General features: G+C 44.1%; 1 long non-coding RNA gene across 1 annotated transcript in view; it reads right to left on the bottom strand.

Annotated features, from left to right (window-relative positions):
- Positions 1 to 26,142, bottom strand: part of LOC310768283 — a 65,749-nt gene extending 39,607 nt beyond the window's left edge. The window contains exon 1 of the long non-coding RNA XR_014551261.1: positions 25,991 to 26,142. This is a non-coding gene — a long non-coding RNA (uncharacterized lncRNA). The remainder of the gene's footprint in view (positions 1 to 25,990) is intronic.
- Positions 26,143 to 27,008: the final 866 nt, after the last annotated feature.

The raw sequence follows: 27,008 nt of genomic DNA, 5'->3' as shown, positions 1-27,008 counted from the left end.
TGATGAACTGTCCCCTGTGTTCCTGAAGTTTTTTATTTTCTCTTCCCAGTCCTAAATTGTCTTTTAACACTGTTAAAATAATGTTGCAGAGTCAAGCACTCTGGAGTCTGCAGAACATCAGAATGAAAGTTCTCCATGATGATACTAGTTGAACTCAATCCTTTACCTGTCTACTAAGAAGGAAGCTCCGTTGAGTTAATCAGCATCAGCAGGATAGAATGGTTGACTTCAAGCTCTGTTTGTTGGCCTCTTGGGAGCAATTGGCTGATGACTGTAGAAAAGAGGATGTTGGTCTAAATGGACATTTGGTCTGATCCAGCACAACTAAGAACAGATAACAACATAGCTTCTTATTATCATACTCTAGACATAAGAATGTTCTGACTCTAGACCCAAGAAGGTTCCTACTCCGAACCCAAGGAAGTTCCTATTCTAGACCCAAAAATGTTCTTATTCTGGACCTGTTGTTGTTGTTGTTGTTGTTATCGTTGTTATCCTAAGAAGGATTCTTATTTTCTTTTAGCTGCATAACCAATTACTTGAAACAGAGCACTAAGAAATGCACAAACCAAGTGACTTCCAGACGGAAAGTGGTATGTAGATATTTGCAGACAGGTTACACACACACACACACACACACAGACCCCCCCATGATCTCATGATATTAAGGATTAAAGTGCACTCAAAAGCCATCACTGTTCTCTTCTGATGGTTGCCCTCATTCATCTGTTTCCAGTGAAATGGACTGAGATCTTCATCTTCCCAATTAATTGCTGCAGTTACCACTTGAAAATGATTACCCTTCTTCACGGGGCACTGCAATCCATCAAAGGGTGCTTTGATTGCATGAATCAATTGCTCGTGTATAAATACCAGGGTTGTTGGCTGGGTTAGTAGTTATTGTACTTGCACTACAAAATTACCGATTCCCCCCTGTAAATGTTGCTGGTGTGCATTAATTAGAGTCAACTTCAAAACCCCATGCAGCTGTGTGTTTTGCTTTTGCACTGTGTACATATCACTAGCTGAACTGTGCTGTGTTGCAAGAGTGAGCTGTAACTTCTTTCTTGGGTGGTCTCCTGTATGATTCACTCAAATCCACCTGGTGCCCCAATGTGTTGTCCATTTGCAAAACAAGCATGCATACCCAGCATCTCTGGACAGCAAGCTGTGTTGATCTAATTTCAAGAGGGGTTTTCACTATGCCACTCTAAATTCTACACAGGATGAACAGGCCAGTCTCAGTGAATGGTATCATAAATCTAACCTCAGAAATGGCAATATCCAGAAGCCAGTAGGAAAACATTTCAGCCTAACAGGATGCTGTTGTTCACCTTAAGATGAGCAAAGTAATTTGTCCCACCACAGCTGGGTGCCACCACAAAACATTTCCTGTCACACCACAGCAGATAAACTGTTCAGCAATACTGATTATTAAGTTATCACTACGGTTGTGAAGAAGGGTGACTGTTTACTTGGCAAACACGTTAAGCTCTAATTGAATTGTCATGGACAATGCTGTTTGCATTTCATTTACAAACATGTAAAACTGTTGTCACACTCTGCAGTTCACATGCCAACCCCGTGTGTGTGTGTGTGTGTGTGTGTCTATACCTCCCCTACACACATCTATACATATGCCAAATTAGGATTACACTCCATGATGCATCTGATGAAACGGACACTAGTCTATAACAGGAAGGTGCCACCCAACTCCTTGGTGTAGCTTAATCTCCAGTATGGGGATCTTGAAGGAATGTGAATGCATTGCATTCATAAGTGCCAACTCCTAGGGGCCCAGCCCAATAATTTGGGGGAGCCCCCGCATCAGGGGGCAGGGGAGGCCAAGCATGGAGCCAAGTGTAGCACAGCTTCAGTGGCTGGCTCATCCTTCTACTGCTGCCATGGAGGGGGAAGCAGCTCCTGGCCAGTGGCTGTGGCAGAAGGAGGAACAAGAGGCTGATTGTGGAGCTGAGTGTGGCATGGCTTCATGACCGGTGCCGCCGCCTCCTGCTGCCGTGTAAGGAAAGCAGCCCCCAGCCACTAACAGCAGCAGCAGGAGGAGAAAGAAGCCGAGTGCCAAAGAGGAGGAGCTGCTGGCCATTGAAGCTGTGCTGCTGCTATGTTCGGCCTCTGCCGCCTGGCTCCTCTCGAAGCCCTGATGTCACATGCATGTCATTACCCCCCACCCACCCAAATCTCCCTCGCAAGGTGGTGCCTCTGGTTGCATCCTTTGGATCCAAGCTTACCCTAGTCCTTCAGTGACACACATCCTTTCAGCTCTGCTGATATCAAAAGGGCAAGGGACCTTTCTGTGGTGGTAGGGGGTGATTTGATATCAGATCTCCCTACCTAAGAAGAGCTGTCTCTTAATACTGACGAGACCTGATGCCAGGACCCATAGAATCACAGGGCGAAAGTCTTAAATTATCTTTTTTGGAGGTAGCAGTGTGAAAGCAGTAGTGCTTTTATGTCAGGTGTCGGGAACCCTCTTTCTGGCCCTCAGAACTCTCCCCAGGCCACACACACCCTTGCTGGCCCTGCTTTGTACCCCAAGTGGGTGCATAGACACTAGCCTGCTGTACAAAGGGAAAATTCACAATCCCTGCTCCACCCACTTTTGAGTCTGGCCCTGCATACCACTGGCATGTGGCTCCTGGAAGGGAATGTGGCCCTTGCATGTATGCATATAGGTAACTCCTTCATGAGAGTGTTTGGTTGTGGAAGAAAAGTTGGAGAAGGTGATCAGAGGAGGCCAGAAAGATTTGTGGAGGGTTTGGAGAGACAACAGGGGTTTGATGTGTGGAGGAGGTAGTTGGCAGAGCTTCAGACTACAGAATTTTTTTCTAGTTTTCTAGGTTTCCCCCCTAGTTTTCTAGGTTTTGGGTTGTTGTTGTTGTTTTCCTTTTTCTGGGGGGCATTCTGGCTTTACACCATTTTACATATATGTGTGATGACCAGGAACAAAACCCGTTTAAGTTGTGAGCTACCTGTATTCAAAATTATGCATGTGGGGTTCACAAGAACATCCATGCATGAACAGAAATAGGGGGGAGGCTGTCTTCAGAATTGCAATTTTCTTATCATCTGTTCCCTATGCCCCAAGAGAATGTCCAGATTCTGGAATCTTATTTCTGAAAGCAAAGGAGCGTATGTTTGCTTACTGGCAAAGGGCAATTGTCCTTTGCTTTTATAGATAAGAAGAGATGTGTGTTTAAACGAAGCGACTGCAGACTTCTCTCTTCAACATCTAGACTTTTCATTTCTTTTTTTCCCTTTTTTTAAAGGGGGAAAGAACTGAAGTGACGTTTACACAGCTTTATGAAAAACCCAAGTGTCAGTAGAATTGGGGGAGATAAGCTGCTGTTCCCTTAACTTCTCTAAGCCAGAGACTTTGGAGAGAGGAACTCCCTGGGAATGCTAATGGGCAACACAAAAAGCCTTTTTTATTGCCTGAAAAGAAAATGACCATTCCTAAAAGCTAAAATTACTCCTTTGCTGCAAACCTGCTTTCAAAAGCACAGATTATACTCAGAGGTCGCAATTGGCAAGGATGAGGCAGGCACCGTTCGTGGGGTATAATATCACAGCTTTATTTGGCATTTTACGAGGGTTATGACATTCATCTAAGCTAAACCTTGTAGGGGGGTTTAAGGCCATTCAGCCCCCTTTTTCCCATGCTGTCTTGCCCCTCAGGCAATCAACTCGGGCCTGAGGCTTGTGCTCAGCATTAGCTCCAGGTTTTAGAGAAACCTTGGGCAACCCACCCTCCATACTGTCACCCCTCTTCCAGCTTGAAATGCAGCAGCAGAGATCATTCAGTGTGTAGCTTAAGAGTTAATTCTGTTATCAGTACTTCAAGTAATGAAGAGGGTGTGGTGGTGGTGTTGCTTAGCAACCAGGCAGTGTAGCATGATCCTTAGTGAGGGAGAATATGGTCTGATTGGTTGTGTAGTTCTGAGGGAGTTTTTACTTTGTATGTTTTAGTTGACTATCATTCTGCTTTGTATAAAGTCTGAACTGAAAGACAAAACCTCTCTGTTCCTTTCTTCTCAAATTATACACTGGTTTTGTTCCGTTTGCTCAGTAAAGTGTTATCAGACTTTTCTTTCTGGACTCTGTCTGCATCATTTAAGTAACTCTGTCAACACTTCCTCCTCATTGCTACCCCCTGAGAATGGAGGAGAAGTTTGACTCAGCGTGCATTTGAAGGTAAGTTTAGCTAATTCACACCTTCTGAAACAATACACAAAACAGAACACAGCCTTCAAAATGCCCCCTTCTCTGAGTTTTCCAGTGTAGTTATCCTGTGAAGTAATATGTACAAAAATACATATGCTAGGGTAAAGTATGCATAAAAATACATATATTAGTGAGCATGACCAAAAATTAGCACTAAAATGCTGATGAGTTTTAATGAGGACTTTTTAAAAAATCACAAGCATGGAAACATAGAGAACTGAATTTAAGACTGGGAAAATGAGAAACTGAAATTGAGGGTTTCATCCATCCCTACTTCAAAGGGAGCCCACTGTCAGGCAAGAGTCCTTACCTATGGCATCAAGTTTTCTATGTCCATTGAATGTAGTTAATTGCTGACTTTTCAGCCTAAAATAATATGCATTCATATGACACCCCCCCATCTCCTATCATGGTCCAGTCCAGAAATAGGCTTATTGTCTTACCCTCTGCTGTTTGTAAGAGCTAGAACTACATGCTCAGCCTATATTTTCCTATTTCCCCCTGGCCTTAAAGAGCAATTTTCTATATACCTACCCAATACATGGTTCCATTTGATCTCCCCTGGAGTGAGCTGGCATGCAGTTGCTATTATAGTATCTGAGGAGGATAATTCCACACAGTGGGGGTCAAAAGGATTTCCTTTATGCATTCTTTCAGAGTTGCAAAAGAAATGGTTTTGCTATTTTAAATAATAATAATAATAAATAAATTGGGAGAGAGAGATAAAGGCCCTTCTACCAAATCAATAACAAATTTTACAGACCTGAGGCAGATTGGTTCAGGAAAATTCAATACAGACGACACTGGTTTTACTTCAGCAGAGTCCTTTTCATCTGGGAGATGTAATAAGGCCAGAGCTGGTAACCTGAGCCACTTTGTTCCTTGATTCACTTTGTGGTCATGTGCAATAACTGCTGCTTGGGGCAGGCAGTGTTTGGAGGATGGTGAATAAGCTAATATTTCACAGCCTAGCATGCTCGCGTGCACACACACACATGTGCGCACACACAATCTTGAGATGCCTCCTTGCAGAGCTAGCCCTATCATTACGTAAAGCGAGTCAATGGGCTCAGGTGGCAGATGCTGGCCCTGCCATTCCTCCTCAGGGAGTCATCCCCCATTGCACACACTTGCTGATTGCAGCAAATGTGTTGGCCTGGTCTCAGCCTCCTAGTTCACTCAAACAGTATTTATGAGCAATAGCTTAAGGAAACCCCCTACTGTTGGAACTGGAGGAACATCTATTATTTTGAGAATCAGGCAGTGTGTGTGTGTGTGTGTGTGTGTGTGTGTGTGTGTGTAAATTTAAGAAGACCTCTGCTGGTCAACTTAAAGCACCATCCAGTTTGGTACAGTGGTACCTCGGGTTACAGACACTTCAGGTTACAGACGCTTCAGGTTACAGACTCCGCTAACCTAGAAATAGGACCTCAGGTTAAGAACTTTGCTTCAGGATGAGAACAGAAATCGTGCTCTTGCGGTGCGGCGGCAGCAGGAGGCCCCGTTAGCTAAAGTGGTGCTTCAGGTTAAGAACAGTTTCAGGTTAAGAACGGACCTCCGGAATGAATTAAGTACTTAACCTGAGGTACCACTGTATCCAAGTTCCCATAGTGCCTCCAGTAAGCCCGCAAGGAAGGGATGAAGAGGCATGGAACAGCTAGGCAGGTTTCAGCACCAAGGACAGATCCTAGCAAGGCTCTTGCTCCCAGGGTTGGAAGTGAACTGATGACCGTGGTACTGGAACACTGATATCAAAACACAGATCCATCTTGTTCAGTCCTGTCTAAACAAGGGGTGGGTGACTTCATCCCCAAGGGACTGAATGTGGCCCTCCAGGACTCTCTATCTGGCCTCTGGGACTCTCCAAAGCCCACATCCCTCACTAGCCCTGCTGTGCACCCAGACTTTTTTTGCCTAGTTGTAATGTGCCCTTGATAATAGCTCTTGCTTGTCTGGATGGAGAAACGTGTGTGTGTAAATTAGCTTACAAGTGGAAAATTGCACCAGATACGCTTGCCTCTTGCCCCACCCAACACTGCCATGTGGCCATCAGAAGGTTAGTCAGATGGAAATTAACCCTTGAGCTGAAAAGGTTTTGCTACCCCTGATCCAAACAGTCTGGCAGAAGGTTTCAGACAGGAGTCTCCATCCCAGTAGATTAAACCTGGGATCTTTTGCATGCAAAGCAAGTGCTCTACCAGTGAGCCACATCTCTTCCCTGACTGTAGCGTCTGAGTTAGTGTCCCGGTCACTGCTAGATGCTAAGTTAATGACAAGCATCCTATAAGCAGAAATAAATACATGGCATTTTCTGAATGGTTAGTTGACATATTAGTTTGCATCCCAGGCTAAGTTGTTCTTTATTGTTGCTGTTGTTTATCTCGCTTTTCTGTTAGAAGCCGTCAAAGCAGCTTGTGAAGGGGAAAAACAATACAATCAAAAAGATAGAAGGAAAACCAGACAGCCAATAAATAAATAGGTGAATAACAGAACCTCATGAAAATCACATCTCAGACTTAAAGCAGCTGTCTATAAATGCAGCACAACGGCAAACATTAATGCATAAATCCAGTGCAGAATTAAGGGTGCTGAAGGTTCTATGTGGCACTTGCAATCACATCTTTGGGTTTCCTTTATCTGATTGCTTTAGAGATGTGTGTGTCATAGTTGTTGTTGGTGGGGTGATTGCAGCAGGGGAGGGTTACCCCCCCCCCCAGATACCATGACCCATATAAAAAAAACCCACCCCACACATCTGTGATTAAATGAAGCAAAACTGATGACAGGTTTGCAAGCAGAACAGTCACTGAAGCTCATAGGCCAGGCACCTACTGAGACATTTCAAGTTATTTATTACATTTATATGCCAACTTCTTCTGCAGAAAGCAAGGTGCCATACAAAGCTTTCTCCTCTATCCCAGCTCTCACTTTTACCCTCACAATACTCATGACTTGGCCATGGTAGTTCATGTTCTGGTAACTTCCAGATGGGCTTGCCTGTTCATTTATGGGCGCAATTCAAAGTTATCATGCTCGGGTTTAAAGCCCTAATCCAGGCATGGCCAAACTCGGCCCCCAGATGTTTTGGGACTACAACTCCCATCATCCCTAGCTAACAGGTCCAGTGGTCAGGGATGATGGGAGTTGTAGTCCCAAAACATCTGGAGGGCCAAGTTTGGCCATGCCTGCCCTAATCAAATTAGGGCCCAAATATCTGAAAGGCTTTCTTCTTGTCTACTGACACTTGTGGGTGTTAAGGTTAGCAGGGGGGAACCTCTTGGTAGTCCCTCGTCCCTCAAAAACTTAGGTGGCAATGTCCCAGGAGAGGGCCCAAAGTTGTGGAATTCCCTCCCCACAGAGCTGCATTTGACAACTTCCTTATACAGCTTTCATCATATACTGAAGATGCACTGAATAGCCAAAGATCATCTGTTGAGGTTTATGACGGTGTGGGGATTTTAACCTTCACTTCCGAAGCCCTAGTGTCTGACACTCTATCCACTACAACATGTTGCCTTTCGATTTTTCCTTCTCTCACCAGACTATCCAAATCACATGTTACCTACAACCATCACCTTGAATTGCCTTGACCTTCTTATCTTCCTTTCCCTGCCCTCCCACTCACTCCAATCCCATGCTTAGTGAATAAATTATAGAGACATATGCTTGCATTACCATAAAGCCAGGAGCTGTGGGGAAATGTGGTGAATTCCCCCACCACCACTCAACTCTCTAGAGTGATACATACATAGAAATTCTTGATTAAAGAAGATAAGATAGAGTGAAGGAGCGATGGGAGCGATTGTTGAGTCTAAAATTAGGAGCAGAGCTAAACCATCAGCTGAACATCAAATTGAAATCCATATCTCTTTGGAGCCTTCAGAAGTCTGAATTCCTCTTACATTTCCTCTCCTCTCTGCTTTCATCTCAAGCTTTCTGTCACATCATTTCCCTGGTCTTGTCTTGAGCTGAAACGAACATGTACAATTCCATCAAATACTTTCCTTGTGGACCTCTGTAGGCTCCTCAGAACCAAGGGGATCAATATAAGGATGTGACCAAGGAGAAAGGTGATGGGCAAGCTGTCAGTCCTTTTGGGGGTGGGGAATAGTTTTGGATTAAAAAATAAATGGGTCCACCTCCACAAGATGCTTTCTGCTTTCATTCTTCTGTTCAGAATCTGATTGAAACTGTATAGCTCATGAGAGGATGGACCTTTTTCTTCTATTGAGAGCCACACATCTTCAGGAGTAATCTTTGTGGGGGACACATTCCATCAGAAGGTGGGTTTGGAACCAGTGGGGTCGGGATGTCAAAATTTGGCATGTCACCTTATTTTTGCTCCCTTTCCTCTCTCTCATCCTCAGGACTCTCCCTAAGCCACACCCCATCCCTGGCCTATTGGAGCTGGGAAAGTCAATGTTATGCCCTCCAGATTGTTGGACTCCCAACTCCCATCAGCCCCAGTTGCAATGGCCAATGGCTCCAAGTTGATGGGAGGCTGCAGACCAACAATCTGGAGGGCACCACGTTGGCCGCCCCTGCTTTGGAACAGCAGGGCACAAATCTTATTCTGTCATTTATGTAGCAGAATTCTTATTGCCCAGGCTAAGCATGCTCAATTTCTTCAACATCTTCTCATAAGACTTGGTCTCCAGGGTCCTCGCCATCATTGTCACCCCGTTTTGGACTAATTGAAGCTTGTTGATAACCTTCTCAAACTGCAGTATCCAGAACTGGTCCCAGGGCCATACCCAGTGCTTTTTTTCTTTAAAAATATGTTTAGGGGTAGTCTCATTTTCCTACTCATATTGAAATACTGCCCCTCAATGAGGCCAAATTTAGATTCACAAAATGTTTACGGGTATGTGTACCCCCAGGAAAAAAGCACTGGTCATATCAATCCAGGGATGAAGAGTTTAATAAACCATGTGATAGGCAGAAACTAAGCAAGTGTAGTTTGCATAGCACAGATGCACCATGGTGGGTAAACTTGGAACATTTTGTACAAATGGATTATTTTTCAAAGCTAGCTTCATCAGCAAAAGGAACGAAAGGGTGAAAAGTATTTACTTGAACATCTTTGGCTTTTCTGCACAGCGGGGGGTTGGGGAGGGAGCCGTGCAAATTAATGCATTGTTACATTCCTTCCCATGCTAAATAATAAGGGACACTCAGCAGAAAATGAAATGTAACTCGCTGTTCCAGTGTTGAGGAATTGCCTAGGTGGGGATTTAAAATATGTCAGGCCTCTGCTAGAGACTGTAATAAGGTGAACAAAATGCTGTTCACTCAGCCTCTAGGAACGTATTTGTCTTGTGAATTATTCCCCACGGGCACCTGCAAAAAGTTTACCACCCTTATTATGATTTGCAAGCGAGAGTGAACGAAATATGAAGATAACACAGGCCAAAGAAGGTTCCGGGACACTGAGGCCTGCTCTCTGCCCTGGTCGCCGATTCCCCTGATGTTGAGGTGTTTCAATCATGATGGCAATCGCTCACCTGTCAAAAGTATTGATCGGTGGTGGCTTAAGGTCCCGCGTAATGAGCTTGCATGCTTTAATTGTTTCAATATGGATCTTTTCCCTTCGCTTCCTGGAGTTATTAAGGCCATAGGTATAACAAATATGGTAATTGAATGTATAATGCTAGACGACAAGTCACCATGTCGTACTTAAAAGCAGGGCGAAAACGGATAAAGCAGAAATATCACTTTTCGTTCTAGGGTTGTTGGACTGAGTTATTGGTGCACATATGGGTGGTTCTGCCCCCTGGAAAGCAGTAGGATTACCTGGGAAGGCACTAAGAAGCAAGGGAGGAGGCAGGGGGCACTGGAGATGTAAACAATCACCAGATTTTGCAAAGCTGGCATCACTGGATCCAGTTCATCAGTTTTGTTGAATTAATTAAACTACATAGTTTTAATTGGATTTTGAATAAATGTGCAATTCATTGTTAGTGTTTTGAATTTTATTGTGTTATAATCTTCCTTAGTGGGTTGTGCAAACCAATACTCTGAATAATGCTATGTATAGGATTGTGGGGAGGGAACTGGGGATGAGTTTATGGAACCAAGGGGTTGTGGCTCCCTGAAAGTTTAGGAATCACAGCGCTTGACATTTCCCTCTGGTAGCATCTTTCCTCCATCAGGAATGCCATCCACAACATTAGAGGTTTGCTGACCTGCTCATCTTCCAATGGGATACATACTGCCATCTGCCTGCAATACCCTTTTGCATGCTGTGTAGGGCAAACAGACCAGTATCTGCAAGGGAAAGAATAAATGGTCACAAATCTAGCACCAGAAATGGCCAATCTCTAGAATCTGAGGGGTGGGGAGAAGGACATTTCAGCCTTCCAGGAGGCTCTGTAACTAATCTTTAAGTGGCCTTCCTTGAACAAGGGATTGCAAAAGGAGACTGAAACCAAGAATTGCAATTTGTCACAAGGCTCAACGCCGTAGTTGATAGTGTGTTGGACTAGGACATGGGAAACCCAGGTTCAAATCCCCAGTGTGCCATAAAACTCACTTGGGCCTGTCACTTTCTCTCTCTCAGACTAAGTTACCTCACAGGGTTGTTGTGGGGATAAAATGGAGTGGTAGTGGCCTTGTTTTGTTTTATTGACCATGTTTATGGACAGCTTCAAAGCATAAGGCCATCAAAGCTTATACAGTGGTACCTCGGTTTAAGAACAGTCTGGTTTAAGAATGATTCGGTTTACAAATTCTGGAAGTTTGTAATAGTGTCCCGGTTTGAGAACTTTACCTCAGTCTAAGAACGGAATCCGAATGGTGGAAGGGCACCAGTGGTGGGAGGCCTCATTAGGGAAAGTGTGCCTCAGTTTAAGAATAGTTTCAGTTTCAGAACAGACTTCTGGAATGGATTAAGTTCATAAACTGAGGTACCACTGTATCAGCTTCAGGTGCTATTGTGAAGAGACGGTAGAAACTTGTTACTTTATTATTTTCACCGCATACTGCTGAAAACAAGTATATTCCTCTCTGCCAATTTTGGCATATTAACTTCTTTACATTTCACAAGCAGTAATTTATATGGATTACAGGGAGTCACATCCAAGCCCTGCGCTGCAATTTACATTGTTGACATCTGCAGGTCACCTTTTCCTGTTAACTCATCTGAGCCTCTGGGCCCAGGGATATATTTTTCCATTTGAATTACAAAATTAAATGAGTGCCGAGATAAGTAAATAAATGAAATCCATGTATTTCGTAATTTCCCATGAAAAGAGAAAGTGAGGAAAATATTACACTTGGCACAGTTGGATCTAATGCAACATTAATCTGATCTTACAAAATACATCTCTTTTATTATTATTATTTAATCTTTGAGGAGATTGCCAAGACCTTGGAAATCTTGTTTTTTTGGATGGGGGGGGAGGAGGAGGAGGAGAGAGAGATGATGATGTGGAAATATGTACATTAAAAACGGTGCTGAATAATCTCAGTAAATCTCAACACACCAGTCTCTCCTGGCCTAACCTGCCTCACAGGGATGTTGTATGAGTTTAAAATGCAATTTCCCCCTGCTCAACAATTTATAGCCATATTTCATTAATACATGGATATTAATTTGGTACTGTAGCACTTTATCATTACTGGATCATTTGTATGTTTTATATTTTTATGAACAAGGATGATCCAGTTTTCCTTTTTTTTAAAGTGTCACATGGGAGAGAAAATGAGTGTGTATTTTGTGTGTATGTGTGCATGAGAGAGGGAGGAAGGGAGAGGGAGACAGACAGACAGACATGTATGTCACCTTGAGCTCCTTGAGGAAAAGAATATAAATAAATCTTTAAAACTGGGGAGAGGAGCTTTAAAACTGGGAGTAGCTTTTATGAGCTACTATGGATGGGAAGAAATTTGATTCAGCAGCATTTAAAGGCAAACCTAAGAATTCTGAAACAACATGTGAATTGAGGCAAAGTGATCCTTTGAAATTCACACTTCCTCCCATTTTAAAATGCTGTTCCCCAGCCAAGCAAATGCAAATATCAGAGTGAAATCTGCCTGAAAATGCATGTACTGTAATACTGAAACTGACATACAAAAATGCATTCTATGAGAGAAAATTCCTTTGCAAAAAATGTGCATAGTAGGTTAATTTGGATAAACAAAAAATGTGTATTAGGAGAAATTTGCACTAAAATGCTGATGGATTTTCATAAGGCCATTTTTTTAAAAGAAAAAGAAAAATAATAAGGAACTGTGTGTAAATGTTTAGTACTGAACTTATGACTGGAACAATCAGAAACTGAGAGAAGCTGAAATTGATAGATTTTCCTGACCCTGCGACGTATGCACAAAGAGGCTGCACACTCCCAATACACATTTACTCAGAAGTCATTTCCACCATGTGCAGTGGTGCTTGCCTCCAGGAAAATGTACACCTGACTGCAGTCCTAAGTATGGCCAACCTTTTGCCAGACTAGGTCCCTGTTTAAAATGACCTTTTAGTCACCTCAGTGTATATGACTCCTCTGATTCACTCTCCCTCTTCTTAATCTCTTTGGAGGCAGTCTGAAGAAAGCTAAGCACCATTCTACCCCATTAGAGCCAAAGGAAATTCTACGCGCAGTTAAACATTCCTACTGATTTCACACCGATGGCACATCTGACTTTCTCAAGAGTGAACTCCAGCCTTTACATTTACATGTCCTGGTGACAGACTATAACTAGGTTCTGTGCACATATATTTAAAGCAGACGACTTCCCACAGATGGTCCTGGGAACTATAGTTCATCACTCACAGTCCTACGATTCCCAGCATACTTAAGAAACTACAATTCCTGGATTCTTTGTGGGGAGGGGAAGTCATGTATGCATGCAATGTCATGCAATGTGCTTCAAAGGTATGATGTGCACCCAGCTTAAGAATTAGATTCTGGGGGGGTTGGGTTCGGTGGGGGAGAAAATTACTTCTTGTCCCATGGGATGAACAGCCCTCTGGAAGTATTTCTCAGAGTGGCATTTCGGAATAAGCCTGATGCTTGCCTGCTTGAACAGAGCTTCAGTATTTGTTCTCACTGGATAATCTGGGAAGACAAAGCAAAGCCTCAAAATAGTCAGTCTCCCTAAGGGCTCACCTCCCTTCCAGTCCTTTAGAAAACAAAAAATTGTTAGCATCCCATTACACATCACACTAGGACATCTTGCCAATGTGTAAAGTGCATTTCAGAAGCCCAGCTCACATCATAGACCATTGTGTGAAGAGGTGGGTGAAGTAAAATGCCAGCCATCTCTCAATTCAGAGTCTCTTTCTTAAGGTGCGCATATATATATATATATATATATATATATATATATATATATATTCATTATCTTAGGGAGATGAATTAACTGTGCAGTTACTGCTTCCCTCAGCCACCAACCTGCCTAATCATGATCTCTGAGATCTGGTGAAACTGAAAGCAGACACTTATTCAAACACCCACCTACCCCATCCATTGGGCTACTCACATGTCCATCAGACACATGTCCATCAGAAACTTGATTGGTGAGGGTGCATGGTGTCACCCAGCTGCAGTTGAGGAGTCTAGGGAGTTGCTCAAGCAAGTCAAACTGTTTGTCCATCTAGCTCTGTCTTGTCTAAACTAACTGGTAGTGGCTTTCCAGGCTTTCAGAAAGGAGTCTCTGCTCATCCTACCTGGAGATCCCAGGGATTGAACCTGGGACCATCTTACATGCAAAGCAAATTCTCTCCCAGTTAAGCTATGGCTCTCCCCCATTCTCCCTACAATTTATACCATATTTCCACCTCTCCCTATTGCATATGCAGATCCAGCTCTGATTATTTACATATTTATTACATTCATGCCCCACCTTTTCCTCCAAGGAGCTCAAGGTGGCATACGTGGTTTCCTACCTCTGCATTTATTTTCTTTCTTTTTAAAATAATTTTTATTTGGTTTTTACAAATATAAAATTATAATAATACCAGAACACACATTCACAATTAAAAGATTCCTCCGCATCTCTGGACTTCCCACCTTCCCCTCCATGCATTCTATTGATAAACCTTTTCTACTGCATCTTTTTCAGTAATCCATTTTTTTTAATAACTCCATTATCTCCATAGTACTTGTTACATTTCAAGTGTTATTGCAATCCTGCTAATGTTTTCATCTTCTTACAGTGGTCTCCAAGATAAATTATCCCCCCCCCCATTCCTTATGGAAATTTTGGTCTTCTTGGTTCCTTAGCTTTCCGGTCAATTTTGCCATTTCAGCATAAAAGTAAAGGGACCCCTGACCATTATGTCCAGTCATGACCGACTCTGGGGTTTATCGCTTTATTGGCCGAGGGAGCCGGCGTACAGCTTCCAGGTCATGTGGCCAGCATGACTGAGCCGCTTCTGGCGAACCAGAGCAGCACACAGAAACGCCGTTTACCTTCCCGCTGGAGTGGTACCTACTTATCTACTTGCACTGCATGCTTTCGAACTGCTAGGTTGGCAGGAGCAGGGACCAAGCAACGGGAGCTTACCCCATCGTGGGGATTCGAACCGCAACCTTCTGATCGGCAAGTCCTAGGCTCTGTGGTTTCACCCACAGCGCCACCCGCGTCCCGTATTTCAGCATAGTCCAACAGTTTAATTTGCCATTCTTTTCTGGTAGGGACTTTATCTTTTTCCATCTCTCCTACCTCTGCATTTCATCCCCACAGCAACCTTGTAAGGTAGATTAGGCTGAAAGGCACACTGACTGGCCCAACGCCACTCAGTGAGTTTTCTGGCTGCAGGATACAGAAGGGTGTGTGAGTGTGTATTGAAATGATCCTACCATACAAAGCTAACATTTGCACTTGATGCTCCACCCACTTTTCCCTCTGGCCCCACCCACCACTGGCTTGTGCCCCAGACAGGAATATGGGCCCCAGGCCGAGAAATGTTCTCCACCCCTGCTCTGGTGCTTCCAGCCCCGCTGCCTCCTGTTTTGGCTTCTGGGCATCAGAGCATATTTTGCAACAAGACAAAACACAAGCGTGACTCCTCTGCTGGCTATGGAGCCAGTGCCGAGTTCATGTTGGTGCCAGCGATGAGCATCCAGCAAATCTGTTGATTTCTCCCTCCAGCGGAAATGCCGCCCAGCTTTCCTCCCAAGCCAGGCTTCAAGCTGTTCGGTAAGATGTTCCATCCTGAAAATGCCGGTTGAGAAGCAGAGAGGAAAAGTCCTGTGATTAACAGGAGAGGCTTAAAGCTTCCAAAGAGGGTTGGCTGAACACACACAAATGCACACTCATGCATGCTCAGGGCTTTCCTTCTTACAGAAATGTTAAAAGGATCTCTCCTCCTGAATTTCTGATTCCTTCTCCCCTTTCCTGAACTCAGGGGGACAGTAATTGTTTTGTTGTTGTTTTTCCTGAGAGGCTTAATTCTTATCAATAAATTATGGAGTTCCTTCTCCTCTCTGGCTGTTTCAGTCTTAAATTCCTTTCTTGTAACTTCTTGGGATGAGCTTACTAGTGTTTCCCTTTGGCTAGATACCACACAAACACTGCTCCTTCTTCAGCAAAGGTTGAAAGTTTATCGTCAGCTTTTCTCTGCATTGTAAGAGGTCTGAATCACAGGCCTCTGCTGCAAAGCCACAGCTGTGACTGGAGCAAATGGGAGCTTTCCTCTCCATGCAAACATCAGGCATGGAGGAAGAAGTGTTCTGGACTGGTACCAGAAGGGGACAAAGGGTTAAATCGGCATCCCTGTTTTCCATGCTGGGTCCACTCTGCAACTGCTCCCCAATGCACTATTTCCAAAATAAAAAACCATGCAGTCACTGACAAACAGTATGATTTGCATTGCATGCAGTTTGACCCTTTAGCTGAGGTCTTTCCAAGCGCTGGCTGCTACCAGAGGTCTTTTAAACTCAAGAGATGGGGAATCTGCAGCCCTTCCAGATGTTGTTGGCTGGCAACTCCCATCAGCCCTGCCCATTGGCCATGCTGGCTGGGACTGATGGCAGTTGGATTACTATGGGGGGGGGATCTGTTTGTAGCCCACTTGGCCTGGAAAATTGTGAGCATAAAGAGACAAATTTGGGGGTGGCAAAAAGTTCTTTCCTGCAGTTATCATGGGCAGAAAAGAAGCACACATGTGTGGAAAGGGCAAGGAGTAGTGATGTGGTCCGATGAAATTTGTTGCTCTGTCACACCACACCCACAGCTATATTGGTCAAAAAGCCATAGTTCCATGATACAACAGGTACTGCGGTGTGAAAGGAAGATTAGAAAATGGGACGGCAAGACTAGCTTAATAATAAGGGAAACTAACATGATGTTCCCTTTGCTTGAATTCACCCAAAGCAAAAAAGCAGCCAGCCCAGAACCTGGTCACCAGAGCTATTTGAAATGTGCAGCCTCTGCTAGCTGGTATTTTCAGAATGAACCAGACCAAGGTGGGTGCCTGCAATCCCACTTCCCAAATACATTTATATTCAAATAATGTGTGACCAAAGATTCCAGCCAATGCTTAATATATATATATGCGGGTTTTTTCCTCTCCTTTTAAAACTCCTGTATCACAGATCTCTGCTCTTAAGCAACAAATATTCTCAAGATGTACAGTTCTCATTCCCGCTTGTGGGACCATATTTATTATAGGATCTTCCCCCTTGGCAATTCAGCCAAAGGTAGTCAGTTGCCTGACATGCAACAGCCTGCTTCTGGCCAAGCTAACACATCGGATTTCACACGGCTGATTATGCTTTTGTCAAAGCTGCAAAAACCAATCTCCCATCCTGTCATAGGTCAGGCGGCTTTGCTTTGTCCAAGGAAGGGGAGCGGATGGAAGAAGCTTCCGGATGACCACAAAAGGTTTGCACAGCAACAAGTGGGTTGCATCCCTTGAAAGCTGCTTCTCTGTGTCATGACAGTGAAGCTCCAGGTTTGAGGTTTCTGCATCAGTAGACCTCCACCCCGACCCATCCATGCGCCTGTGATGTGCTTGCCCTCACAGCATAAGTGGGCCAGGTCAGCAGCTCTTCCAGGAAGCTGCCATGTTAATTTCCCACAATGCCCTTGACACATGACCTCAGTCTAAGGCATTGTGGGAAATTAACTTGGTAATTCCAAGACCCATATGACTTGCACAAAAACATTGCTTAATGGAGGGGAAAATAGGAAGCAGCCTGCACCAAGTCAGCCCATCAGTCCATCTACAAATGCCTCTCCAGAGCTTCAAAGAGAAAGAAGTCATTCCCAGCCCTACCTTGAAATGCCAGATTTACTTAACATTTTGTATATGATGGAAATTGGATCAGTTAGCAGTGGTTTCTGACATATTTTATTTTATTTTATTGCTGGAACACACACACACACACACACACACACACACACACTTGCAAGAAGCTTTCTTCTTAATCTTTTGTCTTTGCATTTCTATTGCTGCATTTCTAAGTTTAATTTAGATTGCAGTCATCATATGCAATATCAATTCTTCCTAGCTATCTGCTTTTCCAAGAATCCCAGCAGAGGGAGGGTTTGGAATCTGGGAGTCCTCCAGTGCCAGACTCAAAAGCACAACCCTTTTCACAATCTACTCTTGGCACAAATTAAGAAACCATCCAAACTGGATTGCTCAGTCATTTAGCGTGACTGCCTATCTAAAGTGGCTACCTCAGAGGCTCGCCTTAAGAGAGGATTCCTTATGAATTCAGTCTATTTCCAGAGTCCGTAACTTTCATTTGACCAGGAAGGCTGTAGTTCTCTGCTAAGCCTTAGTTTACCTCTTTTTCCCTATAGTTAATCGAAATTTCATTAATATGTATGGTGCGAATATGCACATATTCTTCTAGCCCTACACTGTTGCACAGGCTAAGTACCACAACTGAAATGAATGACCCCTGTGCAGGGTGGGATAGCGGTTAGCGTGTTGGGTTCTGATCTCCCCTCAGTTATGAAGTTCCCTGGGTGACTTAGGACACTTGGCCATCTTTCAGCATAACAGAGGTGTTGTGAGGATAAAACGGGGAGGGTGCAGATGTAGCCATCTTGAGCCTCTTTGAGGAAATGTGAGAATACACACCTAATAAGAAACCTTCCTCTGTGGAGTTTTCCCATAAGGATATAGGAAGGTGCCTTAATACCAGGTGAGATGATCTGCCCAACTGACCCAGTATTGGTTATTCCCATTGCTGCCTGGACTCAACCCATCAGCTTGCAAAGGCTGTGCTGTATCACAGGGTGATGATGGTCCCTTCCCTGACAGTTCCTAGCAGACCATGCAATATATTAAATAAATCCTTCCTATGGTTTTCTTTGTTACACTGCCAAGATCTTGCAGGAGCAGCAGCTAGATGCAAAACAGGTTAGGAAGTATAATATTTAATCTGTTACTGTGCATTATGCTTCATCTATCAAACAGAGTGTGAACGAACCCAGCTATCTGTTTAATGGATGCATTCTGAAAGAATTCGGATCCCGCAGAAGTGCATATTTTGTAAAGCTGTCTGGCTATGATGAATCGGAACGATGCAGCTTATTATTAATTAAACCCAAAGATCAGCGAGGCTGGTGATGGCTCTTTGCATACACTCTTCACTTCAGTGAGTCCTACTGTTTATTTCCCAGCCCTTCTAATGAAATGCCAGAATTGCTGCATATTATTATTTTTCCCCATTAACAAATAAATTTGAATGGATCCATCCTAAATATACGGGGGGGGGGGGGGGGATATCTTCATTACAGAAGAAAAACATCAGGCAATTAGCCTGGAGGATGCTGCAGGTGACACAGTTGTGACATCATTAACCAGCTCACGTGTGTAAGATTTGCAAAAACAAATTTCTCTGCTTCCCACCTTTCTAAAGAATTTTAACGGGGTTTTTTTGAGTGAATATAGATGTATTATTTGAAAGAGCATTAATCACGGTGAAATCTTTAACTCCAGTGTGAAGCCAACTTAACTGTGGCCTTGGAACTTCCAACATACATAGCACAGGGTCAAATGCTGCATCAGCCACTGATGTCCCACTGGTGAGTCAGACAGGCAGCCCATGTTTAAAATATATATTTAACAGCACAGGCTACCAACTTCAGTAAAATATTGGGGTGGGTGGGCAGGTAAGCCCTGCCCTGCAATATCGATCACCTGACACAGTGCACACACACCATTTGAATGGCAATGCCCATCAACTTTGGGAGGGGTGGCCTCCTCAAATATTTTATTGGGGGGGGGGACAAAGACCCCTTAGCCCCTAGGAGTTGGCTCCTATATAACAGCACATCCTAGGAACATTCAACCACTCTCTGCGGGTGTGGAATAATGAGGCAAATTTTACTCCTCCTCAAATTAAACTAACATGTCGGAAAAACTCTACCCCTCCACCACGTCAGATATGCCCCCCCTACAAAGCCTCAAGTGACTCTGTTCTATGCTGATGAAGAATTTACCTCTGCCCATCTCAAAATGCTCCACTTCTACACACTGCAAGGAAGTGTCAAGAGTAGATTACTTTTAATACAGAATGACCACAAACGTTTCTTCTCTGTGCTTGTTCAGTGCCATTATTCAGGTTGTTATAATCACTACCATCTTTATTAAGGGCACGTAGGCTTCACCCTTTAGCCAAAAAATGCTCTAATATGGTTCCTGCCTTCAGGCTCACAATCTAAAAAAGACACAAGGATAGGGTGGCTCCTGCCACACAGTTCTTCCTTCGAGCAGTTGACTTGATTGCAGTTACGATCCTCTTCCCTCCCTGATATCAGTGGCTGTTCTCACTATCTCACCATCCCACTACCACCACGCCCAGGAGCAGAGATTGTGACAGTGTACAAACCAGGAGAGTAAGACACCAAAATGTTGGTGAAAAACGGGGGCGTGGGGATTCAAATCAGTTTATAATGGCTCCATGGTCAACAGTTGATTTGTTCTACCAGGTGTAAATTTTGACTCAGTTTAAAAATGCCTTTTATTTTTCTCTTTCTTCCTTGGTGGCGCTCTCTCTCTCTCCCCGCCCCCTCCAATTCCCTTGTTTCCAGAAGGTCATTTCATTTTTCATTCTCCTTCTCTGAGCAGATCTCTTTCCTTTAATTTTATTTAATTGATGATAACTAATTGGCTCCCACTTTTGGGAAAAGTGCCATCAGAGCCTGCTGGGTTTTTAATTTTTCCGCCTTCCTAAGTAGCATCTCAGGTGGAGGTCTGGAAATTAAAACCTCTTTTCTTTTCTTTTCTTTTCCTTTTTTAAAGGTAATATTACGGTGAAGGTTATTAACTTACTTGTGAGCTCCATATTTTGCTTCTCAGATACTCCTCTCTTTCACTTTGAGTACTAGCTGCTGCTATGAGCCCCTTTTGTGTAAGAACGTGTCCCTATATAGGGAAGTTCCAGGAGGCTGGGCTCCATTCATTTGGGTCTAAACAGAGACAACATTTAGACAATGCCTCTGAATACCAGTTGGTGGGAATCACAGGTGGGCCGAGTGCTGCTGAGTTCATCTCCTGCTTGAGTGCTTCCTATAGACATGTGGTTGGCTACAGAATGCTAGACTAGATGGGACATCGGCCTGATCCAGCAAGCTCCCCTTATCTTCTTATGCTTGGATCAAGAAGAGCTATACTGAACAAGACACAAGCAGGAATGCAAGAGACTCACCGTGCCGCTACCTGAACTGGGCAGCGCTGGTGGGCAGGGATGCCTGAATGTGTGTTGGAGAAGACCTCTCTTTCTCAAAAAAAGTGCTTAAAAGTCAAATGGCCAAGGGTCCTACTTTATAGAAGACAGTCTTCTGTTTGAAGGAATCCTTTACTTGAAGAGTTGTCCTGTCCATGTCCAGTTTAAAGATAAGGAACCACAAGAAGGAAGATGTGGGGTGGGACTTGAACTTGCCCAGTTTGGGGGGGGGGGCTTGTGGGTGGGGGCGGGGGCTTATCCTTCTATTCTATTGCAGATGTGCTTCCAAGTAAGCCTGCATTTTTTGCTATTGCGGATTACGAGAACAGTATGCGCTCTCCCACCTATGGTGCTGATGATGGGAAAATTTCCCCCACTTTCAGTTTCAAAACAAAAAAAAGCCCTTTCTGGTGCGGATGAGTTTCTGTCTCGAGTGAAGCTTTTGTGTTGCCCTCCAGCACCACCTTGCTGCCCATCGCAGTATCGTTTATTGCTTTTTCAAAAGGCTCCTTCAATTCTTCGGTTTCTGCTCTCCGCCACCAGGAACTCTTTCCCGCGACAGGAAGCCCTTGGGCCACCCTCTCCCTCCTCAAACTGGGCCTGCAAGACAAGCAGTCCCACTTGCTCCCACTTGCATCTCCTGTGACGGTTCTCCTTGTGTCTCTTTATTGCAACCTCCCTTACAACACCCCTGTGAGATAGGATAGGCTCAGGTGTAACTGGTCCAGTGAGACTCACAGCAGTGAGATCTGTACCTGGTTCTCCCTGGTGATGGGCCAATGCTGTAACCTCCATCTCTCTCTCTCTCTCCTCTTTATATCCCACTCAGAGCCATGGAGATTGAGGGTGCTGTATGCAATCATGGTGAGAACTGTATTCAGAATAAATCCAAGTCAAGCTTGAGGCAAGGATGGTATTTGGCTGTTGAATATTAGGAACTCTTGGAGTGGAAAGACCTGGGTTCAAACCCACGCCAAGCTATGACACTCACTAGGTGTCCTTTGGCCCAGTCTCTATCTCTGAGCATAACCTGCCAATGACCTGCAGTCCTGCCTCTAAATCAGAGCTTCCCAAACTTGGGTCTCCAGCTGTTTCTTTGGACTACACCTCCCATCATCCCTAGCTAGCAGGATCAGCAGTGAAGAATGATGGGAATTGTAGTCCAAAAACAGCTGGAGACCCAAGTTTGGGGAAACCCTGCTCTAAAGGATTGATTCCTCCTTTACTTGCCATGCAAATGGGCCTTTTTATAGCCCCATTGTAAAGTCCACCCACCTCACACCCTTCCTGGGGTCCTGGATCATGCTCTACTCCCTGCTACATTTTTGGAGATAGGCAAGTAACATTCAGCAACGTCTAAGCGAATTACTAGAATCAGACAGGAGCTAAATCACAACATTTTCCCAACAGGATCCCCATCAGTCCTTGCTGGAAGATGGTATTTACGTCCTCAGTAAAATGTTCCTTTGCAGATGAGCAATTGTTACCCTAACCACTGCAAAGTGGTCTCTGGATCTATTTTAAGCTGCATAATGTACTATTCAATATCCTTTTGATTATGGCAGAGATTTGAGCCTTTACTTGAAGAGCATGTCCCTGTGTGTAAGTTTTGTTGATGTGAGTACTGCAAATGTATTATTTACGACAGAGAAAAGTCCCCCCCCCCCCGCTGCCTCCTTTCGCTGTTTAAGGCAGCGCAGGTGCTTTTTGCAAGACCCTTTGCTGTGTCTCAGGAATGCCTACAGCTCCACCTAGTGGGAAAGCATGTGGGCATTTTTCTACATCCTGTTATCATCAGTCTCTTACGGCAAAGGTTCCCCATGTTTTAAAATGGATCTTGTTTGTGCATATGTAAGGCTTGTTCTTTTTAGGAAGCAGAAAATGGAGGGTGCTGTATATTTTGAAGTGAGCTCAAGGAGATTTAGCAACAGCTCTGAAAGGTTCCCACTGCCTGATATCGTTTATTAGAAGAAGCAAAAATAAGCCACACCTCAGTGGGACTCCAAATGCTTGCAGACATCCCCCGACTCTTAAAAAGGAATCTTCTGTATCTAGGGCAGATTCCAAACTCATCAAAAGCCTTAGCACACAGCAGAATAGACTTGATAATAACAGAAAGTGGGATGGTCCCAGTGCAGATAGAATAATAGAATTGTAGATATGGAAGGAGATCTCTGCTTGAAAATCTCTAATGAAGGAGAGTCCACAATCTCCTGAGGGAGTCTCTTCCACTGTTGAACAGCTCTTACCATCAGAAAGTTATTCCTGATGTTTAGTTGGAATCTCCTTTCTTGTAACTTGAAGCCATGGTTCAAGTCCTACCTTCCAGAGCAGGAGAAAACAAGCTTGATCCATCTTCCATGTGACAGCCCTTGAGATATTTAAAGATGGCTATCAAATCTCCTCTCAGTCTCCTCTTTAAGAGGCTAAACACACTCAATGCCTTCAAGCGTTCTTCATAAGGCTTGGTTTTCAGACAGCTGTTGCAGCAAAAAACAACCACCACAATGCAGTGGTGTGGCTAACTTCTTGCCCTTCAGATGTTGCTGGACTACAGCTACCATCATCCCTGACTAGTAGTCATGACAACCAGGGCTGATAGGATCTGGAATCCAACATCATCTGGAAGACCACATTCCCCAACTCTACTCCAGAGGAAGAGTGGGTACCACTGCCTTCACTCTGATTGGTTCCAGGGCAAGGCTCCCAATGCTTCCAATGAAGAAAAATGTATGATGTTGGCACAAGCTATGGCAACTTGTAGGAGTGCCACTGGTGTTAAGTTTGCTACCAGACTTACGCCCTTTCACAGCCCCCTCTCCCAATGTACCAAAGTGCTCTTGGGTTTCTTTGCTTAAATTGAAGTTATAGCAGAGTTTAAAGCTTGGAAGCTGCAACTATGCAGTCCCACCACCAGCTGTTGTGTTTCATTCTCATGACAGCAACATTGCTTTAAAAAGGTTAATAAAACACACAAAAGTCCCACCGGTAAAAGGGAGAAAAGGTTCTTTACCTGCTTCGTCTTCATATTTACAAGAATGGCTTTGGATTCTAAACTCACATGGTGGGAGCTAGTTCCATGGATGCCTCATTCAGGAGAGATAGAGTGATAGATGATGATGATGATAGATAGATAGATAGATAGATAGATAGATAGATAGATAGATGATAGATAGATAGATAGATAGATAGATAGATGATAGATAGATAGATATAGATAGATGAGAGAGAGAGAGAAGGAGAGAGAGTGTGTGTGTTTTGCAAGGAACCACAAAATGTATTTATCCCTATCTGTTGGTTTCGGCCCTGCCCTCTGCTGAATGGAGGCATGCAAGTTTGCTTAAAATCAACAAATGTCACCTTCAACTTTGCTGCATGCTAAAGCTTTTCTTTGCAGGGCATTTAGCTCAGCTCTGTTTATTAACAATATACCCACGACCTAACCATGTTGACTCTTGCTCTTGTTGTTGTCAGTCCCCCACCCCACCCCCGCCATCTCATTAAGTTTTTCAGATAGAGGGTTAAAAACAAAAACTTCACAAGTCATTGCATTCATAGGAGGATCCCTCTCACAAGCACAGACACCATCCTTTAAATCTCCTTCTCATTTGTGGCAAAATGCAAAAGAGGATATAATCTGTTGGGGAGCCGGAATCTGAGAATTGGCCTCCTGAGGTTTGATCATGGTGCTGGAGATGAATGGAGATGTATCAACTCTGGCATCTCAAAGCTATGCAATTTGCTGTGGGAGAGAGGAAGGACTGGTGGATTCAGTGGAGGATGGGACAGAGACCTTTCAGTTTCTATTAGGGATGGGGATTCAGCCAAACAGGCAGGAATAACTCCCCAAGTCCAAAAATGAAAACAAGGACTGCAGGTTCAAGAAGAAAGACCCGTTATAAAGACTGAAAGAGCCAGTTGCCATCACCTGTAGGATACAGTCCCATTAAAAACGAGGATTCTCAGGAGGAAACTTCCCAGGTAAAGAGAGACAGGCATGCACAAACACCTTTGCTGCATCATTATTTTTTTTACCTACCACCATGCAATTTGGGGAAAACACTGCCTCTGCCAGTGTAAAGTAAAACCTGTCAGTGCCCATGGTACCTTCCCAATTCTCCCATTGCAGATGCTATTCGCATCCCCCTCTTTTTTATAAAAAAGGTGTTAAATTAACATTTAAATTATTTTCAATCCTTTCCTTGACTACATTTCCCTAATAATCATTTCTTTCATGATTGCGTCCCTCTCCTTATAATTGTAGCATTCCTCCCACTTTCTTTTGATTTCCTTTGATGCTCATTTCTCCCTCCATTCTTTCTTCAGTGAAGCTTAGCCCTCCTCTTGCCCTCTGGATCTAACTCCCTTCCACAGGTTAGTAGCTATTGATCCAACCATTCTTTTTCATCTTACTTCAGAAATTATTAAAGACTCTGCTGCTTTTCCCTATCAGCAGCCTCTTGGACTTCAGTTTTGTCCTATTCCTAGGTCAATTGTTTAACTCCCTTTTCTTCTCATGCTTTCCCATCTTATCCTTTTCTCTCTAACTCATTCCTCCTTCTGAGAGGCATTTGTTTGCCTTCTGTGAGGGCAGGAAGCAGCTACTCATGATTGTCATATGATCTCTTGTGTCAGAGCCAGTGTGCTCTAGTGGGTAAAGCGTTGAACTAGTACCCAGGAGACCAGGGTTCAAATCCCCACTCATCCATGAAGCTCACTGGGTGACCTTAGGCCAGTCACTGTGCCTTTCAGCCTAACCTACCTCACAGGTTTCTTGTGGGGATTAAATGAGGAGAGGTAGAACCATGTTTGCCACTTGGAGCTCCTTGGAGAAAAAAGTGGGCTATAAATACATAAAATAAAATAAGTAAGATGGCATCCTTTTTGCACCTGAACAAATCGTAAACATGGGAGGGCCAGAGGGTGAATGCTGAGGTGAAGGCTAGGCAAGGGAAACATTCTGGCCCATATCATAGATGCAAAAAGGGCAGAAGGCCACAATGAGAGCCAGTGTGGTGTAGTGGTCAAGAGCGGTAGTCTCGTAAACTGGGGAACCGGGTTCGCGTCTCCGCTCCTCCACATGCAGCTGCTGGGTGACCTTGGGCTAGTCACACTTCTTTGAAGTCTCTCAGCCCCACTCACCTCACAGAGTGTTTGTTGTGGGGGAGGAAGGGAAAGGAGAATGTTAGCCGCTTTGAGACTCCTTAAAGGGAGTGAAAGGCGGGATATCAAATCCAAACTCTTCTTCTTCTTCTTCTTCTTCTAGACTGAGACAGGATTTTGGATCTAAGGAAGGGAAAAGGGAATGGGAGTATAGGAGCAAGAAAATCTTGTTTGGATGAAGCTATAGAACAGAGAAGAAGCAAAAGGGAATTGCTATGAACTCCTCAGCCCCTTCAGGATCCAGCATGATTTGGCAGCCCCAAAGAAAGAGGAGGAAGACCCATTGGCCCATCTAGCTTAGTACTGTCTACACTGGGTGGCAGCAGCAGTCCAGGAGGTTGCCCCCCCCCCAGGCCCGTCTGCAGAAACCAGACTCTGAATACCCATTCAGTACAGATCGTTTTGAGCGGAGTCGTATTCTCCTGCCAGGGAAAAGAACGCTGGTGGCCGTGGTCCAATCCGCAACAAATTGCCTTTGTTCTTCCAATTAATTTTGCCTTCCACTTAGTGTGCAGCACATGTATAATTAGCTCTCCGAAATGAGAGGGAAATGTTGTTCTGGAAAAAAGCATATGAAATACCCCAAAGAGACCGTCCAGCCGGCTCTCCCCAGTGTTCTCCATCATATCTGTTACCACTTTAATTACCAGTGAGCTGCCTTGTTTAAAGTTATTTTATGGATGAGGCCTTCTCCACTATTAGGAAAGCGGCAATGTAGAAAAGTGGTGGAAAGTGTTGCAGAAACTGCATTTTTCTGTATGGAGTTGACATTGTGTATGCGCTCCCTTTAGCTGGGTCAGAAAACCCTGTGGTGTGAATGTCTGGATATAACATCCTTGCGGTGGGTGGGCGTGGGGAAAGAAATCAAAACATAAAACGTTTCTATTTGGAAAAACCTTGGCTGGCGTTTTCAAGTGTTTTACTTGAAAACTCAAGCAGACCGGTTATTCCCTACCTTTTAACATGCAG

The sequence above is a fragment of the Podarcis filfolensis genome, assembly GCF_964270895.1.
Source record: "Podarcis filfolensis genome assembly, chromosome: 8".
NCBI classification, from domain to species: domain Eukaryota; kingdom Metazoa; phylum Chordata; class Lepidosauria; order Squamata; family Lacertidae; genus Podarcis; species Podarcis filfolensis.
Note: the sequence above shows the minus strand (reverse complement) of the source record. Positions and strands in the feature narration are given on the sequence as shown.